The 20,670-nt window shown below is 42.6% G+C and overlaps 1 protein-coding gene across 1 annotated transcript in view; it reads right to left on the bottom strand.

Moving 5' to 3' along the window:
* Positions 1–1,373, bottom strand: part of LOC143036619 (trypsin I-P1-like) — a 50,130-nt gene extending 48,757 nt beyond the window's left edge. The window contains exon 1 of the mRNA XM_076204180.1: positions 1,303–1,373. The gene's annotated coding sequence lies outside the window, so the exon portion shown is untranslated. The remainder of the gene's footprint in view (positions 1–1,302) is intronic.
* Between the last annotated feature and the right edge of the window lie 19,297 nt (positions 1,374–20,670).

Consider the following 20,670-nt stretch of genomic DNA (forward strand, 5'->3'; position numbering starts at 1 on the left):
CCCTTTTTTTTTTTTTTTTTCTTTTGGCAACCCTCAAGAGTGACACCGTTCTACCATGTTTTTCATTGGGCACCCCTTCGTGGGGAACGCCCCCTTTCTGCCTTCTGTAATTTTTAGCTAGGAAAATCTGGCAACCTCCAGAGTTTACTACTGGGTTGCCAGCAGTTATTGTAGTCGAATAGGGGCAGAAATTAAAGAAGAAAAACCCAAACAATTTCGTTCCAACCACACCACGCACAACAACATATACAGTATATCTATATCTATATATATATATATGTGTGTGTGTGTGTCTATGTGTGTGTGTGTGTGTGTGTGTGTGTGTGTGTGTGTGTGTGTGTGTGTGTGTGTGTGTGTTTGTGTGTGTAGAAGAAATCATTTGAAGGCGTGATTCTAATTATGCCGAAAAACCACAAGGAAAATAACAGAAATGAGACCGAACGCCTTCGTCTATTTTGATATTTTCAAGGTACAAGGATGGCACAGAAACAAGTGTATATACCCATAGGTTAGATCTCTCCTAATGACCTATGGACTCAGATTCCCGAGAGTTTGGGCTGCAATATCCTTAATAATAGAAATGTCCAATTTGTACAATCCATTACTTAAATTTAAATTGTTAACAAATATATCCTTGATCACACTAGACTCTATGAAATTTCTATTCAAATATGAATTACTCTTAACAATTACTTAAGTTCCTCGCAATTAATTCAATGGCCGAAATCCCTTAGGTGAACAAATGTCGCGTTGGACATTTGTCCACTTCTGACACTTTACTTATATTGTTTAATCTAACATTTAATTTCATTTCCAGTCTGACCAATATAGCATTTGTTGCAATCTTTACATGGAATTTTGAATACACAACCTTCCATATTGTTAAGATGATGACTTGCATGTTACCAAAGTACTTACATTTATACACAATTCCGCACTGCCTTGGCTTACACTCTGGATGGTCCGCGCTGTAGGCGTTTTTAGTGAGAAGAATTGACGATGAAACGAAATGATGAAAGTAACCTAAAAGAACTGCGAATGTTTTGACACTCGCCATCGAGACGAGAGTGCTGGTTTCTCTCCCCCGACACGTATGGCGGAGAAGTTCGACCGATGTCCCGCTTCTCAAAAGTCCCCACAGCACCAAAATATCTTTTCCCACTTCGAACCAAAGTTCTCTCAGAGGGCACACACACATCGCGTGAGCACTGACGGACGCCACAGAACGACCCGGCATCAAAGTCGTCACTTAAGGAAAAAAAAAAAAAAAGGAAAAAGAAAATCACACTAATGAAAAAATACCCGACATCCTGACCACACGGCGCACACCACGAACAGGCGACGACGCGCACACCTCCACACTGGACCGCGTCTCGCGCTCGACTGAGGACGTCGGGACGCTTGGGAGCAGAGGATTTCACCCGTGATCGTCGAAGGCGCGCACGCGGGGGGCGGGCGGGCACGCCACGGAGGCCCTCGAACGCAACGCGCCTCGACGCTACCGCTGACGTCATGGGCAAAATTCTCTCTCTCTCTCTCTCCCCCTTATTTTTTTTTTTATTTATTTTTTTTTTTAACTTGCGCCGTTCCAGCGAGCGAACTTGTACTTTCTACGTGGGCCAGAACCGAATAGAATCTCTGGTTGGCCTAGGCTGAGATACATCAGTGTTCGTTATGAATATTCTAAAACACTTTTGTTAAATCTTACCATTAAATCCTGTATTCTTGATTGCGCCTCGCCTCTGCACACACGCGTACACACACACACACACACACACACACACACACACACACACACACACACACAGTCACAAATGCTTTCCTGTGCACCCTGTCATAAGCTTTCTCTAAATACATAAAAGTATGCTTACTATTTTGCCAAAAACTTCTGAAAAACTTGATCCACGTATCCTCTACCTTTCTTAACTTAGGCTGTTACTCACAAATTCTTCCCTCTGCTCGTCTCCTCATCTTCTAAGTTAACACTCGTATGCCTTTCCAACTTCACTCAACAAACTGACCTCTCAAAATCTACTACATTCATATAATAATGATAATGACAGTTGCTATAATTATGAAAGAATATAATAATAATAATAATAATAATAATAATAACTAATGATAGTAACGATAATAGTAATAATAACAGTAATAATATTAATAGTAATAATAATGATATGATATAGATGATAACTTTTATCAACTTTTCAGCCGTTACGCAGGCTGTGAGGAAGGTATAATACAGTGAATGAAAGAAGTAATAGAAGAAGTGCAACAGAGTTGTGTCCACACGGGGATCCTGGTGAGGTAGTGTGGAGGCGAGGGTGGGGTGGGGGTGGATGTGGAGGGGTTCCAGCAGCATATGGAGGATTAGTGGAGGAGGTGAACATGGAGGGGCAGATGTCATGGCAGCTGCAGGTCCTTGAAGGAGGCGTTTGGGGGTACGAGAGAAAGTACGTCGGCTTGGGCGAAAGTTGGTATGATTAGTCCTATCAAGATGGAGAACAAGCGTAGTTGTGTATGTGTGTGCGTTTTCTTTTTTCTGGGTATCAGGATTTTGTCCACTTGAGACGGTGTCGAAAACGTTCGACCGCGTTTATTTATTTATTTATTTATTTTTTTGGGGGGAGGGAGTCTAGACCACAACTGAATACAATCATCTGGCCTGATTCAGGAAAAAGAAGTTATGCGTAAAATGTGTCACCTCATTTGAGTTAGTTCCGAGCCAAGGCTATCTCTTGGCTGGCATAATCGACAAAGACCTCAACATTACCACCCAGCTTCACTAAAACCATCTCACCTCACCGGAGCACTCGTCGTCGAACTCCGACGAACCGTCCTAAGCAAGTTAGCACATAGACAAGGTAGGGACACCGAAGAGCTGCATTCGACGTCGGCAACTTAAATTGTTTGTTTACATGAGGAACGACTGGGGAACGGAGGATATGACGGAGAAGAGAAAAAGATTACATTAAAAGAATAGATGTAGGTAATAAGATGAATCAGGGCTTGTATCCAGAGAGAGGGGGGAAGTGGAGGTAATTTTTTTCCTTGAGGTTTTCAATCCGGGAGATGTTAAAACCAAAGATTTTCAGACCCAAACTGTTTGAACACTGGTGTGTCTATAAACTGCGATCCTACACATTCTGAGGCTTAAATAATTTTCACGGCATCACGTTTCTTAAAATGTCACAGATTGAATTAACAGCAAAGATGGATAGTTCAACTTTCGAGTCGGACACAGGCAAAAAAGCGTGAAGGGGTGGTTTTGACACATCGAGAGGACAGGAAACGAGGGTAGGGGGAAAAGAGGGTCTTAGACATTGAAGAAATGTGAAGGTATGTGCCTGAGGAAGCATTACGTATAGTATATATGAGGCGTCCAGAAACAGAGAGGCATCTCCGCTAATTTTACTGATTTTGTTGCTTGCGACTCCGTAACCAGTCGCTTGCGACTCCGCAACCAGTCGCTTGCGACTCCGCAACCAGTCGCTTGCGACTCCGCAACCAGTCGCTTGCGACTCCGCAACCAGTCGCTTGCGACTCCGCAACCAGTCGATTGCGAAGTCGCAACCAGTCGCTTGCGAAGCCGCAACCAGTTGCATCAAAAGTTCGTGGGACATACAACCGAAGTGTCCCCCTTTCTTGACGGAGAGGCGGTGTGGGACTTGGTGACAACCACCACGCACGAACATCTTCGACAGAAATAGGTGCGGAGGAGTGAAAGACATCGTCCAGGAAAGACTTGAAACTTTAATGACAAACGCTCACGCGAGGCCTGACGAGTTTAAGTGAGTAAATGTAGAAACTCTGTTGAGGTACAACTTGGTACGGTGCCGTGAAACCGGTCGAGCGCTTTCAGAATGATGATAATCGTCACAATGGAGAATGTAAGCGTAATGGGGAACAGACCAGACTTCAGCATTACGTAGTGTTGATGTTCTTTCTGCTGCTGCTGTTGTTCAGCCTTGATGGTCCACTACAGAGCCTGCCTGTCCCTTGAAAGATAATACCGGTGGCTAAAGAAAGCCGTGTATTCATGATTTAGGCTGCGTTTACACCAAGCAAATCGAATCGGTTCATGAAGAATCAACATGATTCATGAATCGTGTTGTTGATTCACCACATTTCAATGTAACACCAGGCGAATCGGCATGATTTGAATTGATTCGCCTGGTGTAATAAACGGTTACATTGAAACTAGTATGGCGAATCAAGACGATTCGTGAATCGTTTTGATTCTTCGTGAATTGAACCAATTCGATTCGATTGGTGTAAACGCAGCCTTAGAAACAGCATTAGTGTTGTTGGTATTTACTGACAACGAAGCCCACTTCCGTACTCCCGATGTAAACCAAAGATTGTGAAGATCTTCCTAGGATCATTGATATCAATCTAGCACGGTTGTCGTTACTATTGAGGATATTGGAAATAAAGTCAATCAATTTTGTGTGAGTCCCTTAATCCGGCCTCGTAAGGTTTTGTTTGTTGTGTGAAGTGAATGCGGAGGGCACGCTGGAATAGCCACGGGTGTGATTGGTGCAAATAACAACCAATGTGTTAGGTGTAAGATCGTCGATGAAACGGAATCCACGCCGGTTCTTGCCCTCCAGCACTCTGCCTCCTGGGATGGAATGGGGAGAGATGGACTAAGGACTACCCAGGACAGACCACCCGCTCGCTCGGGATCGGTAGTTGTAGTTGGAGGGGAAGAGATGTCTGTATGGAAATGAAAAGACAGTTGTGTAGAGAAGAGTGCTATTGCCACCGGGCGATTTTAGAGATATTTTTATTTAGTGGGATCGTGGCTTTGGAGGAGTGGGCAGGAGAATTTGGGGTTGGAGGCTGGGATCAGTACGTGTAACCGTGAGGTAACTTTAGGGATATTTATTCATCTTAACCTCACCCAAGAAAGTTAGAAAATGAGTAGGAGGCTTAGTCGTAGGGAAAGATAGAAAAACTGGGAATAATTTTAGTGATAGGTAAACTGTAGATGCGGATCTGTAGTCTTGACATCGACAGCTCCTTACGGATTCTTCTTTTCTTGATATCTTCTGTACAGCTTTTCTCATGTTTTCTCTTTTCATCCACATTTATATAGTATTCTTTTATGTTCTACGAGTTGGTTTTCTTGGTATGTGCGAATAGGGAGAGGAGAGAGAGAGAGAGTGCGCTAAGAAACAGCAAATCAACGAAAGTATGCAAGGTCGCCCGTCTGTAGGAAAATCAAGGCTACCAACTGCTCGTGCTGTCAACATATGGCCACTGACGCCATGACACTCCAAATAAAACGTAATGGTTATCACTGGTCAAAAGCCGATGATCACTGTCGTAATTCTACAACGCAAACATTTATTTGGTAAGTCAAGTTGGTTCTGTTTTTTACTTTGAAAGAAAATAAATTGAGAGAGAAATGAGGTGACGACTCTGTTTCGTTGGCAACCGTGGCATGGAGTGGGGCTACACTATATGGGTCAGTGGCAGCAGTGGGCTCATTCATGGGAAATCTCCTCCTTAGCGGGATTTTCCAGAGTGGCCGCCGGGCCGCCCACCTTGTCCAAATACACGACATCCATCAATTACCATGTCATTCACAAAGTTTCAAATATTTTCACCTGTTTTTCCTCTTAAAGACAGTAGGCTCGGTGGGACTACGGCGAGGTTGATATTAATACCATATCATTCACAATGTTTCATATATTTTCACCCGTTTTTCCTCTTTAAAAGCCGTAGGCTCGGTGGGTCCAGGACGAGGGTGATACAAGTCCTCAACACTTTAAAAGAGGAATCAGATTGGAATTGAGAATGTTTTCGCATTAGACAATAACCAGAAGAGAATTAATAGTCTCAACCTGTCACAGCGGAGGTTTAGCTCAGGAAAAGGTGAAACGATTTCTCCTATGACGTCATCAACAACAAAGAAAAAAACATCCTACAGGGGCGGTGGAAGATGGTGCATTTCGAATTTTTAATATTTACTTGAATACACCCGTAATCAGTAATGTCTGTTTATTGATTTGTTTTCTCTTTTATTTGTGTTTTCTGCGTATCTTTATACGCGCACAAACACGCACACACGCGCGCGTGCACGCAAAAATACACACACACACTCCTTTTGTCTTGATGTGTCTATATCTGTTTTTTATTCCCTATTATTGCAAGATCTATTTTTGTTTTCTTTCCAATATACGCCTATTTTGTTTTTATTAACAATAAACACACCAAACCTTTCAAATAAATATACAAAACCAAATCCTCAGTCATCTATTTCCTCTTGTTTATGAGTGCCAACACTAATTTTCGAGTTATTGTAAAGAAACCTCGACATCTCAAATTATAGTTTGTTACCGTGTTCTCCCATAAGTCTTCCAAGGAGTGTGGGTGATAGTACTGACCCCTGAGGTACACCGCTTCTCACTTTGATCTGATTTGAGGTTTTTCCGCTTTTAGCTGCCTCGTGTCCTCACACGGCCAGTTTCCAACCCCCCCCCCCACACACACACACACTTTATGTACTTGAAAAGTAGGATTCTTTAGACAAAAGCATGTCCGGGGCTCCTCAGGTTCCTAATTTTGTGGCGTTAGCTGTCTCGGCTTTTGTTATGGTTATCAAAGGTGCAGGTATGGATTTATGTTCTTATTCCAAAGAGTTTTTCTTAAAATATATGGGAAATGAAATGGATGGGAGTGATTTCTATGCCTTTTTCTTTTTGGCTACCCCCCGTGTAAGGGGGAAAAAGCTTTTGTTATATGTATGTATGTATTCCAAAGAGTTATTTAAAATAATTGTATATAACTCCTTCCACATATTTATTAATGGGTGTTTCTCTGGGGAAGGACAGGAAATTGTGTGTGTGTGTGTGTGTGTGTGTGTGTATGTATGTGTGTGTGCCCGCGCGCGCGCGCGCGTGTGTGTGTGTGTTTGAACAACGACCTGAAAGTGTTTCGATCAAGAGAGACCTTCCTCAAGGCTAGATCCCACTCACTGTGCTCCAAAAGATCACATTTCCTCAGCCAGACCGAAATTCATAAAGCACACCACCACACCGAGAGGACTTAAGACTCCAACATCAGAAAAACCAGGGGTTTTCCTTGTGAGTAGGGTTTACTGGTACGAGGAATTTCAGTTGAAGAAAGTAGTAGAGTATTGTGACAAGAAGTTGAGCTGACGGTCCATAACGAGGTTGGTTTTAGGAAAAGAAAAGAGTAAATGAAGATGTTGAAGTAAGCAGAAACATAAACAGGTGAGTAAGCAAATCAACAGTGATGATTGACAGCTGTTATAGAATATTTACTGTTTTTGATGTTCGTCCAACCGAATCTTAAGACTCTTTTTCAACTTTACTCCATTCCATCACTCCTGTGAGATGAAATTGCCTCTACGTACTTTTAGGTATGCACAGTTGCTTCCCTGTTATGGTTCATCGTATTCAACACTGACCTTAACCATCAACCGTACTTTGCCTGTTTAGAGGACTATTATGTCTACAACCAGACGATTTTTTCTTCTTCTTTTTTCTAGAAAGTTCTGTTATTACATTGTGGATTAGAATTTGTACACCATTTTGGTGACTTAACGCATGTCGCCCACTTGGCGTTTGGGAATGCCAGATGATTTGATGCAGCTTGGAGGAACCTTCGTCTCTGACTTCGTCACGGGGCTCAGCAAAGGCCAGGCGGTTCTATTCAGTCGTACCTGTCCAAAATGGCCGCCATCCCCCGCTTCGTGACATCGCTGAGTCTTCGCCAAAATTAAATATCTATAATGTCGGGTGCAGTGATATATTTGTCTGTGATACATTTCGACGTGAGTAATCATGTCACTGACAGACTACGAGTGTTTTTGTCAAATGCGAAGTATTTATCTCTCTTTTTTCCGTATTGACGGGGTTGTTGACTGTTTCTCCGTTTCTTAGTTTACACAGGGCGTTGCTCCTGCTCCTGTTTCCACAAACGTCCTCCACTTTCCCCCTGCGTCATTCTGCTCCTCTTTCCACTCGACTTCGTTTCGTTTCGCTTTTGTTTCATCCTCTTCGTTCATTTGCTTAGCTTCCCACGGAGCTGTTTGGCCCAAAGCCTTTCTCTTGCATTGCCATATGGCCACACGCACAGTGCCTGCCGCCGTGACATGCACGCGCAAGCACAAGCAAACACACACGTACGCACACACACACACCTAAGCACGCATGTGTGCGCACACGCGCACACAAGCGTGTGTCCCCGCCCAGGGCTGGAAAGCATCACAACACTGCGAACCGGCAACCCTGTTCTGGTGGGCAAGGATGTTTGTGTGTGTGTGTGTATGTGTGTGCGTGCGTGCGTGCGTGTATGTGTGTAAGGTCACAGCATTATTCACAGGGACATAAGTGAATTTTGAGTTCTCATCCGGGAAGGTGAATCACACGCGTGCACACACACACACACACACACACACACACACACACACACACACACACACACACACACACACACACACACACACACACACACAAATAAAGTGAATTAGATGTTATTTATGAATAGAAATATGAATCACAAAATTTAGAAGCCAAAAATGAGAATGGCATGTTATGTATAATGAATGACATGGTAACGAAAGCAGTGGCAAGCATGGTAAGGACAAAGAAAGAAATTAAAACTATATGGAAGAATTGGGAAGCGAGTTGAGTGAGACGAAATTGACAAAGGATCCTCGTGACCGAAGTCGTAGGGGTGAAGTGTGGTCATGGCAATTCGAAAGAAGAAAGAACTTAAAGAAAACGGGGACTTAAAACAACGAGAAGGCCAAAGGGAACGAAGAAAGTATTACTGAGAGCAAGCAAGGACGGAGAGAGAATGATTAGAATTACAAGAAAAAAAAGATCCAGATTGAAAATAATCGTGGATCAACCAAAGGGAAAGGAGAGATGCAGTTAAAAGTTAAAAAACGCCGATGAAAGAAGAAGCTGACAAGCGTAAATGCATCGCTGTGGTAGAACTGGAAAGAAGAACCATTGGTGGCAAGACAAGAACAAGTAATAAAAGAAAGGCAGAAAGCAAAATAAATAATGTAAGTAATAAAAGGCAGAAAGCAAAAGAAATAGTGCAAGTAATAATGGGTTATGAGGAAGGCATTAACATAGAGTATTCGGGTACGACAAGAGGTATAAGGAGGCAATTAAAAATAAAGATCAAATCACAAAACATGATAAATGAATAAGACATGAAAACTAGCAAATGTAGATAAATTCAAGAATATTTTGATAAAGAGAGGTGTAACAATAGAAGAGAGAGAAAAAGAGAAGTAGCAAAGGAAAAATGAGATAAGAATAGGACAGGAGAAAACTAAGTTATTTTGGAGAATAACTCAGAATATGAGGTGCTTTATTAAAGAAACATTCACAAGAGAAGGGAGGTAAAGAACGAAAAATGTTGGAAATAGTCTACATCAGTATAGACGGACTGACGTAAATAGAATTAGAGATAAAAGGGTTATTTCAAGGAAAAAGAGCCAGGCCTAATGTGCTTTTCCGTGACCAAGCTCTCGGAGACTCGATGTTCAGGTACCTAGGTGAAGGAAAACATAACATATGGTGGTGGGATAGGAGAGAAACATTTGCACGTGGAGTGATGATGGCAGTGAAAAGAAAAAAAAATCAAAATGGAAGAAGTGAAAATGAGAAAAAGGAATAGCCGAGAAAAGGAATGTAAAAATCATATGTGAGAGGTTTGGAAAAGAGACATCGCAGTAACAAATAACCCTCCATCCACAAAAAAAAAAAAAAAAAAGGAATGAAGCAGAGTGAAAGAAATTAATGAGTAATACAGCCGAGCTGGAGAGAGATGATTAGTGGAGTACCACAGGGCTTTGTTCTGATGCCTACAGTGTTCCTGTAGAATGTAAATGACATAATGAGTAGAATAGGCAGCGATGCAAATTTATGTGGAGATGATGCCATGATTACGAAGGCGGTGAAAAACAAATTTGAAAATAAGTCGCTGCAGGAGGATCTAGACATGGTGTATGGGTTGAGCCAGGAGTTGAAAATTAATTTTGATACAAAAAGAAAAGTACAATATTTGAACGGGGCCAGAGTGGAGAAAGAGCGACGAGAATATATGAAATGGGAAATTAGTTTACAGCAAAGGCAAAGGAGGAAAAGAATTCAGGGATTTCAGTCAGGGGTTCATCTATGGCCAGAAAATGGTATAAAGAAAATAACAGAAAATTTTGGGCTACTTTTCCTCCAACCTCGAATTAATCAACGGAACCTCTTCTTCCTCATCCCCCTCTCGCCGTCCATATTCATCCGTGATCATCCGATTCCCCTCTCCTCCCTTTCCCTCCACGTTTCCCTCCACCATACCCTCACTTCCCCCACTTCCACCTTCGTTTCTCTTGTGTTTCTTTCCATCTTCCAAATTCTGTTTTGTTTTTTCTGAAGCCAAGTGTGCTTCTTCACCTTCCTCCGTCCATTCCTTCGCTTCCTCTGCGTTTTTGTCTAACATTCTGTGCGTTTTTATATAGTCGTCTGTCTTTGTTTATTGAAATATTTACGTTTATTCATTTCAACTTACCTAACCTAACCTAACCTAATTGATTAATTTCTTTGTTTATTTGTTTATCTACAATTCTTATTTATTTACCAATATGCTTATATGAATATATATTCCTCAATTGCTATAAATCTATTCAGTTATTTATATATTATGTATTCATTCATTCATTATTTTTGTATTCATTTTGTTAATCATTTTTCACTTATGAATGAATTAATCAATTTGATTATTTATCCATTCTCTCTTTATAGAATTAGTTGTTTATTCATTTAGATATCTATGTCTTTTATTTGTTTATTTATTCATCTACTGATTTATTTATTTGCTTATTTGTCTGTTGAACTATTAATTTATTTGTTTCTTTATCAATTGATATAGTAATTAATGTATTTACTTATCTGTTGATTGGTTTGCTTAATTTTGCCTCTATTCATTATGAAAAAACTAGTGACAGCCGAGTGTTGTACCCTGACGTTTCTGTTTTCTTATATGAGACGCTCCCCCGTCCTGTCGTCTCTACTACTACTGGGACGCCCCTATGCCTGGTCCCCCTCCCCGGTCCGCCCGACGCTGCTCGACTCGACAGGAGGCGACGCGCGTTCCCATTCCACCACCACCACCGTCCAGGGCGACGCCACTTTCTCCTCGCCATGTTTCTCCGTCCAGCCAATGCAGGCAGAGCAGAGGTCTCTCCCATCGGGTCCTTTACCCTAAGTTTAGCTATTTTGGATCCCTTCCCTCTCCACTTTGAGTGACTTTTGTTCTTCTTCTTCTTCTGTTTCTTCTTTTTCTTCTTCTGCTTCTTCTTCTTGTTTTGTACGTCGTCCTGGAAAAAAAACTATCCTTTGCTTGCCCGTTTCTCTTTCCTTACCTCCCTTCCCCCTCCCATATTCCCTCCCACTTCCCTCTCCTGCTCCCTACTTCCCTTTCAACATCACCAGACTCCCCGTGCACTAGGTCCTTGACCAAATAATGACTTGGGCGTCAGGAGATTTCATTCAGCCGAGGGGTCGAATCGAAACTACAGGATCTCGTTTCACCCTTTCATAGCAGTTCGTCTCTTTTGTTTATCTTTGTTGTCATTAGGCGAATCTGTCCAGTCGAGGTAGATCCTCTCAGGTCGGTGACCTTCCGGATTTCACAAAAAGGTTTTGTCTCTAAAGAATTATTTTCTAGACAACGGATACACTGGCCAAATCTTTGATAGCCTCGTTTTGAAATTCCGTAACAATATTGACCCAACCCTGCCCAGCATTTCTTTCTGTCAGTAAATGACAGCTCTGTTCAGCTTCCATATCTCGGCTCATTTTCCTCCAAAATTGGTTTAGACTTACCTAACAGCCTATCAAAGTTTTGTCCACAAGTATATTTAAGTTTCATCTTTGGTAACAGTTGCCTCCTTGTTGAAATACAAAGACCGCCTCCCGGTCGAACTACGCTCGTCCGTTGTTTACAAATCCAGTGGAGCTGCCAGGCAGGGGATGGTGGAAACACCGTCAGAGCTTTCAAGGTTAGAGTGGACGGGCACAAGGGTCAGTCACGGAGGGTTCCAAACACCCCCACCCACTCACTCACTCACCTCACTCACTCGGGACCACGAACAACGTTGTCAAGCCCCAGTAAGTACAAACCACCTCGAAATTTTATATAGCTACTGTTCTACAGATAACCTTAGGATTTTAGAATCTCATTGTATGAAAAACGAATTGCCTCCCGACTCAATTATTCTCTTTCTAGTGTTCTCCTTCACATCTCCTTTGTTTCATACTGTTCATCCAGGTTTTATCCTTTAGCTTTTCTCTTGTTTGTGAGACCACATTTGTCTTGTTATTTTTTTCTCAAGGTAACATTCAACTAATACTTAAAAGACTGTTTTGAGGACGCCCAGTACGGATAGTCTACGTTTGAGTCTGTGTTTGAGTCTAAATGTCTACTCATAAAGGAATGACGATACGCATCCAGTCATTCGCTTTATGCTGTTCCATTAAACCTGTCTTTCAACATTTCTGTGATTCTCTTCTGGGAAGGAGAAGAATTCTGGCGCCGTGTTTCCCATTCGTGTCATACAAAAGCGACTTACTGGGACGTAGCGATGGGACTAGGTATCCAGCACGCTGTACATTTTTCTTATGAAAGGTCAAGGCATAAGAGAGTCTGGTTGGAGGATTCGAACCAGAACCCTAGTCATTGGGTCATTAAGTGCCCATGGATGCGGTACAGACAAGAATCAAGAGGAAGAGATTGTCGATGTGTCTGTGAGGGTTTAGGAGTGTGATGGGAAAATGTGTCGGGAGTGAGGAGGGGGCGAAGGAAGGAAGGAAGGAATGGCTTTGCCGGCAAATGATGAGACATGAAAGTGGATGGTAGAATAGAGGGAAGTATCTTCGAGGATAATGTGGTGGCAAATGAAAAAAGGATGGGAGTTTTTTTTTTCTTATTGTATACAGTTCTGGTAGTGAGGAAAGTGAGGAGGAAAAGGAATATTTTCGTGTCGATGTAAACGAGGGACCGAAGCGTTTCGGGAGGAATGTAAGTGTGGTGGTGTGGGGGGATCTTAGTGCGAGAGTAGGAGATGAGTCAATAGAAGAGGCGGAGTAAGGGAGGTATGGGGAACCAGGGAAAAATTATAGTGGAGAGATGATAGTGGAGTTGTGTTTGGAAAGGGGGAGGATGAAAGCTAACATCGATGTGAATTGAGCTTTGTAATTACTTGCATTTTTTTCATTTATTTACCTTTACTCAGACGTACATTTATCTTTGTTCGTTTATCTATTTCTTTATTTATTCATTTATTTGTGTATTCATTTGTCTGCTTGTTTTTTGACTTAACTCATTTAGTATATATTGATTGATTAATTGATTGACTGGTTATTCTCTTCTATGCATTTACGTATTCATCCATTCATCGGTTTTATTTTTTATTTTATTTTATTACTGATTTATTTTCTTCCAATTTGTACTCGTAATAAGCGTCATATGGCTTATTATGTCGTCCACGCATTTTTGTAGTGTATTTTTATGTCTGTGTATACGATTGCAAAATAAAAACAAACATGTAAACATAGTCTTAAAACTATAGTTAGCCCTAAACATTTTCGTTTTTTATTAAGTTGATCATCTTAGCTGTGAGAGAATGAATTTTCTTTCAAGGCTTGGCCATGACTTTATATAAATCCTCTGATATTTTTCAGACTAGTATATTTTTATTTTCTTAACATGATTTATCATATGAAATAAGAGGAATCATTTTGGCAGTATTCGATGACATTATATTACTACATCAAACAGAATTAATACATGTCCGTTCATCCTTGCTATATCTATCTATATATCATATATAGATAAACGTTTATATTGCTTCTTCTCCATATAAAATAAAGTTACGGTTAACGGGATGCTTGGAGTCCAACTTTATAGTTGAAACAAGCATTCGTCCATCCAACCCTATCTTTGGACGAGTGGTTAGACGTGAGTCCAACCTTATGGTTGAAATAAGCATTCCTCCATCCAATCCTATCTTTGGACGAGTGGTTAGACGCGAGTCCAACCTCACCGTTGGAGATGTTCTCACCAACCACGTAAAAGGAGTTACAGGAAGCTCCACCCTCTGTCCAGAATGAGGAACTCTCATTGGCAGAGCCAATGCCCTATGTCACTTTCTCAAACATTTTACTCCAAATAACTTTGAACGACTCGCGACCCCTCTGGAAATGCATTGGTGCATCTCTCTCTCTCTCTCTCTCTCTCTCTCTCTCTCTCTCTCTCTCTCTCTCTCTCTCTCTCTCTCTCTCTCTCTCTCTCTCTCTCTCTCTCTCTCTCTCTCTCTCTCTCTCTCTCTCTCTCTCTCTCTCTCTCTCTCTCTCTCACACACACACACACACACACACACACACACACTCATACAGACACACACACATGCGCTTACACACACACACATACACACGCACGCACACACACTCATACAGACACACACACACACACTCATGCAGACACACACACATGCGCTTACACACACACACACTTATACAGATACACACACACTCATACAGATACACACACATGCGCTTACACACACATACACTCATACAGACACACACACACACATGCGCTTACACACACACACACACACACACACACACACACACACACACACACACACACACACACACACACGCACACACATATGCACGCACACACACAAACTGATATGCGCGCACACACGCACACACATATGCACGCACACACACACACACACACACACACACACACACACACACACACACACACACACACACACACACACACACACACATATGCACGCACGCACACACACACACACACACACACACACACACACACACACACACACACACATAAACACAAACACAGGCACACGCAAAAACACACTCACACACACACACACACACACACACACACACACACACACACACACACACACACACACACACACACACACACACACACACACACACACACACACACACACACAAACACATGCACACACACACGCGCGTGCTCGCATGCACAAAGTACTGTGACCTAAATTGATACGAAAGTCGTGGAGTCATGATCAAAAGAAGATTGAATGTCACTGACGGGAGCGAACAGGAGTTGAAGGACTGTAGTGGGCGAGGAATGGATGGATGGATGGTCGACCATCATTCAATCTACCCTATTGCAACACTACCTCCCCCCACCTACCCCCGCATCGCAGACTCTCTCTCCCTTGTTGCGGTCCATCGTTCTCTGCCATTGTGGTGTGGTCTCAGCGCGGTCGCCCTGCGCTCTGTCTGCAATCGTGATGTGGCCTCAGCGCAGTCGTCCTGTGCTCTGCAGTCGTGATGTGGCCTCAGCGCGGTCGCCCTGCGCTCTGTCTGCAATCGTGATGTGGTCTCAGCGCAGTCGTCCTGTGCTCTGCAGTCGTGATGTGGCCTTAGCGCGGTCTTACCTGACGTGACTCACCATGGCTCCTAGACACCACCACCACCGTGACGCCTGGCGTTGGTGGCTCCTCTCCGTCGACTTTCTTCGGTTGTAGGATGGGTTCCGAGTCTGATGGGCGGTTCGATCGATCCGTCGAGATCCTGGGCGAGAGCGTGACCTTTGGCTAACTAAAATCGTTCTTTGTCGACCACAAGACAATCTGAGATCTCCTCCGCTGTGATGAAGGCTTTGATGCGGCATCATGGCAAATCCTACAACGTCCATCCGTATGACCAAACCCGAAACTAGACAATACAAAACAATAATATATAATTTTTCTATTTCCTTGCCTTCCGAACCTCCCAGTAGTTCCGAGGGGGAAAGAATAAAGAGAACGGATAAAGAAAGAACGAGAGAAGAAGTTAACGAACGAAATGGTGAAAGCCAAGTGAATCCAAAGATATTCTAGTAACACTCGAGTCCACCACAAGTGAAGTGCGACTCGCCGACACGTGCAGAGGACGAGGACCTCCTCAACCAAGGCTAACGTCCCTCGATCTGAGAGCTCGCCCTTCGGTCTGAGAGCTACCCCTTCCATCTGAGAGCTCACTCTTCGATCTGAGAGCTACCCCTTCCATCTGAGAGCTCGCCCTTCCATCTGAGAGCTCGCCCTTCCATCTGAGAGCTCGCCCTTCCATCTGAGAGATCGCCTTTCCATCTGAGAGCTCGCCCTTCAGTCTGAGAGCTCGCCCTTCAGTCTGAGAGCTCGCCCTTCAGTCTGAGAGCTCACCCTTCCATCTGAAAGCTCGCCCTTCCATCTGAGAGATCGCCCTTCCATCTGAGAGCTCGCCCTTCAGTCTGAGAGCTCGCCCTTCCATCTGAGAGCTCGCCCTTCCATCTGACAGATCGCCCTTCAGTCTGAGAGATCGCCCTTCCATCTGAGAGCTCGCCCTTCCATCTGAGAGATCACACCTTCCATCTGACAGATCGCCCTTCAGTCTGAGAGCCCCCAAGTGGCCTGGCCTGGCCTGGAGTCGAGGACGTCATTATTGTGAAGGGGCTCCGTCGTGTATCACATCGAGTGGGGAACAGATACTGAAGTGGTAACCTTCGAACTGATTCTAAACCATCTCAAGATAACCTCTTCTTTGTGGAGTGTCCTCCTCCTCCTCCCCCTCCTCCTCCTCCTCTTCCTCCTGCTCATCTTCATCATCATCTTCCTCTTCCCCTCCTCCTCTTCCCCCTCCTCCTTCCTCTTCCTCCTCCTCTCCTCTCTTCTCCCTCCTCCCCCTCCCTCCCCTTCCTCCCTCCTCCTTTCCCTTCTTCCTCCTCCCTCCTCCTTCCCCTTCCCTCCCCTCCTCCTCCTCCCCTCCTCCTCCTCCTCCTCCTCCTCCCCTCCTCCTCCCTCCTTTCTCCTCCTCCTCCCTCCTTTCTTCCTCTTCCTCATCTTCCCCCTCCTCCTCCCTCTTCCCGTCCTTCTCCTCTTTTCCCTCTCCTCCTCTTCCTCTTCCTCTTCCTCTTCCTCATCTTCCCCCTCCTCCTCCCTCTTCCCGTCCTCCTCCTTCTCCTCTTTTCCCTCTCCTCCTCTTCCTCTTCCTCCTCCTCTTCTACAAGGACGTAGCCAGAGGGGGTCGGGTGTTTGGTGTGTGGGCACGGGAGCCCTGGGCCCGTCGGGTCCTTCGTCCTTCATTGAGGAATAACACACACACACCTGCCGTCACCTTGACCACAGGGCTGTAGCAACAGCGCTTGTACATAGTCCTACCCTCACCCCCCCCCCAACGTCGCCTGGTTGTCGTCAGGCGATTTCATTCAGCTGAGGGGGAAACCCCAGTGGAGACATCAAAGGGTCTGATTCTACCTCGTGGAACCCCAGGGGATTTTATTCGGCCCCGGGGGAATAACGAGAACTGACGATATCGTTCGTAGCTCAGTAGATCTTAGACGAAACCACCCACCGTTTTATTTTTCAATCCTTCTGTACGCAAGCCACCTTTGTCCTTTCGACAAAGTCATGAGGAAGTGGCGGCGTTCGAGGAGGCAGTCCCAGACACAAAGTCAGGGTTCCTGTCTGTCTGTCTTTCGTCTCGCCAAAGAGCTTAATGGTCCTTGACTACATTTATGACCTGGAAGGTGATTTGGTGAGGGCAGAACAGCATCCTTCGACCACTCCGACCGTAGAAGGTCACGCTTCCCTTCTTTATGGATGCCCACACCACACAGAACCCCACGTCGGATGCAGTCTTTCTGGATTTTAGAGAGAGTAGAAGAAGAATAAAAAGCGAAAGTTTTAAACTTGTCAGCGAGTAGAAGGGTCTGTCTTTTCTGCTGAAGCCTCGAATGATCTCCAGGGGTACAAGATCGTCTTAGGTTTTTGGGTTGTATGGGCACCCTGAGAGCTCTGCTAGTTCTTGGTTCAAAATTTTGTTATTTATTTAATTTTATATTATTTTTACTTATTATTATTATTATTATTATTATTATTATTATTGATTTATTGATTGATTGATTTATTCATTTATTTATTTATTTATTATTATTGTTATTATTATTATTATTATTATGATATTGATTTATTGGTTGACTGATTTATTCATTTATTATTATTATTATTATTATTATTATTATTATTATTATTATTATTATTATCATTATTATTATTATTATTATTATTATTATTATTATTATTATTATTATTATTATTATCATTATTATTATTATTATTATTATTATTGATTTATTTATTTATTGATTTATTTATTCATTTATTTATTTATTTATTTTATTTATTTATTTTTTTGGTGACGGTGTTCTTGGAGTGGGTACGACTACTTTGCTCCTCGTGGGCATGGACTGGTCTCTTTCTGGTCCTCTGCGAGAGCACCAGTAGTCACTAGTTAGACGATGCAGATGTTGCACCATCATCATCATCATCATCATCATCATCATCATCATCATCATCATCACCATCATCATCATCATCATCATCATCATCATCATCATCATCATCATCATCATCATCATCATCATCATCATCATCATCATCATCATCATCATCATCATCATCACCATCATCACCATCATCACCATCATCATCAGCAGCAGCAGCAGCAGCATTGTAGTCATCATTATCAGCAGCATTGTCATCGTCATCATTATCATTATCATCATCATCGGGTTAGAGCATCGCTGCTTGCGGCGGAGGTAGAGGTGACGGCGGTTCGAACCCTACCAACGGCGAATTGAACTAAGGGCATGGTTCGTTAAATTTCACGCTACAAAGTCACCTGGAAAGGAAGGGGCACCGTCCTAGTCTCCTGATAAGGAGTTTCGCGACGTGAGGCCGAATCATCATTATTATTATTGCTATTATTATTAATATTATTATCATTATCATTATCATTATTATTATTATTATTATTATTATTATTATTATTATTATTATTATTATCATCATTTTTATTATTATTGTTATTTTCATAATTATAATTATTATTATTATTATCATTATTGCTATTATAATTTTTATAATTATCATTATTATAATTATTATTATCGTTATTATTATTATTATCATCATTATTATCATTATTATTATTATTATGTATAATAATTTACATTACTATTATTGCTATTATCATTATTATAATTATCATTATAATTGTTATTATTGTTATTATTATTGTTATTATTGTTCTTGTTCTTGTTACTATTATTATTACTATTAATATGGTCATCAATGTTATTACCATTGTTATTGTTATTATTATTATTACTATTATCAAGATAATTTTGATCATCATTATTACTATCATCGTTATGCGCCTCCAAGTTGGACAATCCCTTTTTATGGACGAAGGCCTCCTGGTTGGCCGCCAACGCAGGTAGCTGACGACGGCCTTGTCACAAAGATGCTATCAGTTTTTTTGTAAAGGAATGGAGCTCCCATCCTTATTGGTCGAGTAACCCAACTTAGGTTATCCGAGAAAGCGAAAGTTTCGGGAAAGCTTAGGAATATTGTCTCTTCATATAAAAAAAAAAGCCGTCTTGAGGGAGTCGTTTATATATAGTATAAACTGAATATAACTCCAAACTTAAATAACTCGTATATGTTTTCCTTGGAAGCTTATATATATTTCCTTGGATTTATTTGTTTTACAGGTGTAGCCTCGATTTTTTTTTCTCTTGTTTATTCTCCTCCTCCTCCTTTTCTTCTTCCTCTTCTTCCTCCTCCACCCTTCTCATTGGGTGCAGGACGCCGCATTCTGTGGCAAGTGGTGTCTGTTTCCATCTACTGACGTCAGTGTATTTACCAGATGCTTCGAATTACTATGTCCAGGAAGCGTCGTGACGTCATATCGGTCTCCGTCGTCACGAAATCGTGAGTCAGCTCATCGGCGTCCTCGTTCGTCCACGTGGCAGACCAGCGGCCCAAGCCCCTTTCGTTGTAGGCCTGTAGCCGTGCCCAATAACAAATGTAAAGAACTTTCTTCATCCAGAGTAACATCTCCGTTGCAAAAAACCAGTGAAACATTTGAGACTATACAAAGGGAACGGTGTATGATTTATGACAGTATGTCAAAGAAGAACGGGTTAGGTTTCATTTATTTTTATACAATGGTTTCGAAGTAGGGGGACCAAACCCACTGAGAAGGAATTCTGTCCTTGCATTTCGTCCAGCCGAAGCCCAGCATGTTGCTTTTCCCGGGTTTCAACCGGTCATGCGTCTGAATTTGATTCCGGTGACAAGTCTTCGACACCCTGTTTGGGCTCGGCATTCCGAGCTATGCATGATAAGTGCGACTCTGTATACCTTTCCTAGAAGTTTAGGGTGTGTCTATGCCAACAACAAGAGCACAAGTATGCTAATTTTTATCCCAACATTTCATTTGTTACCCGCACATCGAGGTAGCTAGGCATGAAATCCTTGATAAGACACCTCCGCACCAGCGTCTATGGCCACCATTCCTTGCCCACAATGCCCAAGAGTGTTCCGGGCTCCGATTGGCTTTACCAGCCATTTGCGGACGCACAGACCGTGAAATTGTCATATCGTATCATCTCCGGACTTCCAGAGTCGTTCTCTAAAATAGGCATCATCATCATCATCATCCTTATCATCATCATCATCTTCACCCACTCCATGAGATGTGTAGATGATCTTCGTCGTATCGACGGGCAAACAAC

Source organism: Oratosquilla oratoria, chromosome 21, assembly GCF_046742065.1.
Source record: "Oratosquilla oratoria isolate Oo_2021 chromosome 21, ASM4674206v1, whole genome shotgun sequence".
In the NCBI taxonomy this organism is placed as follows: Eukaryota; Metazoa; Arthropoda; class Malacostraca; order Stomatopoda; family Squillidae; genus Oratosquilla; species Oratosquilla oratoria.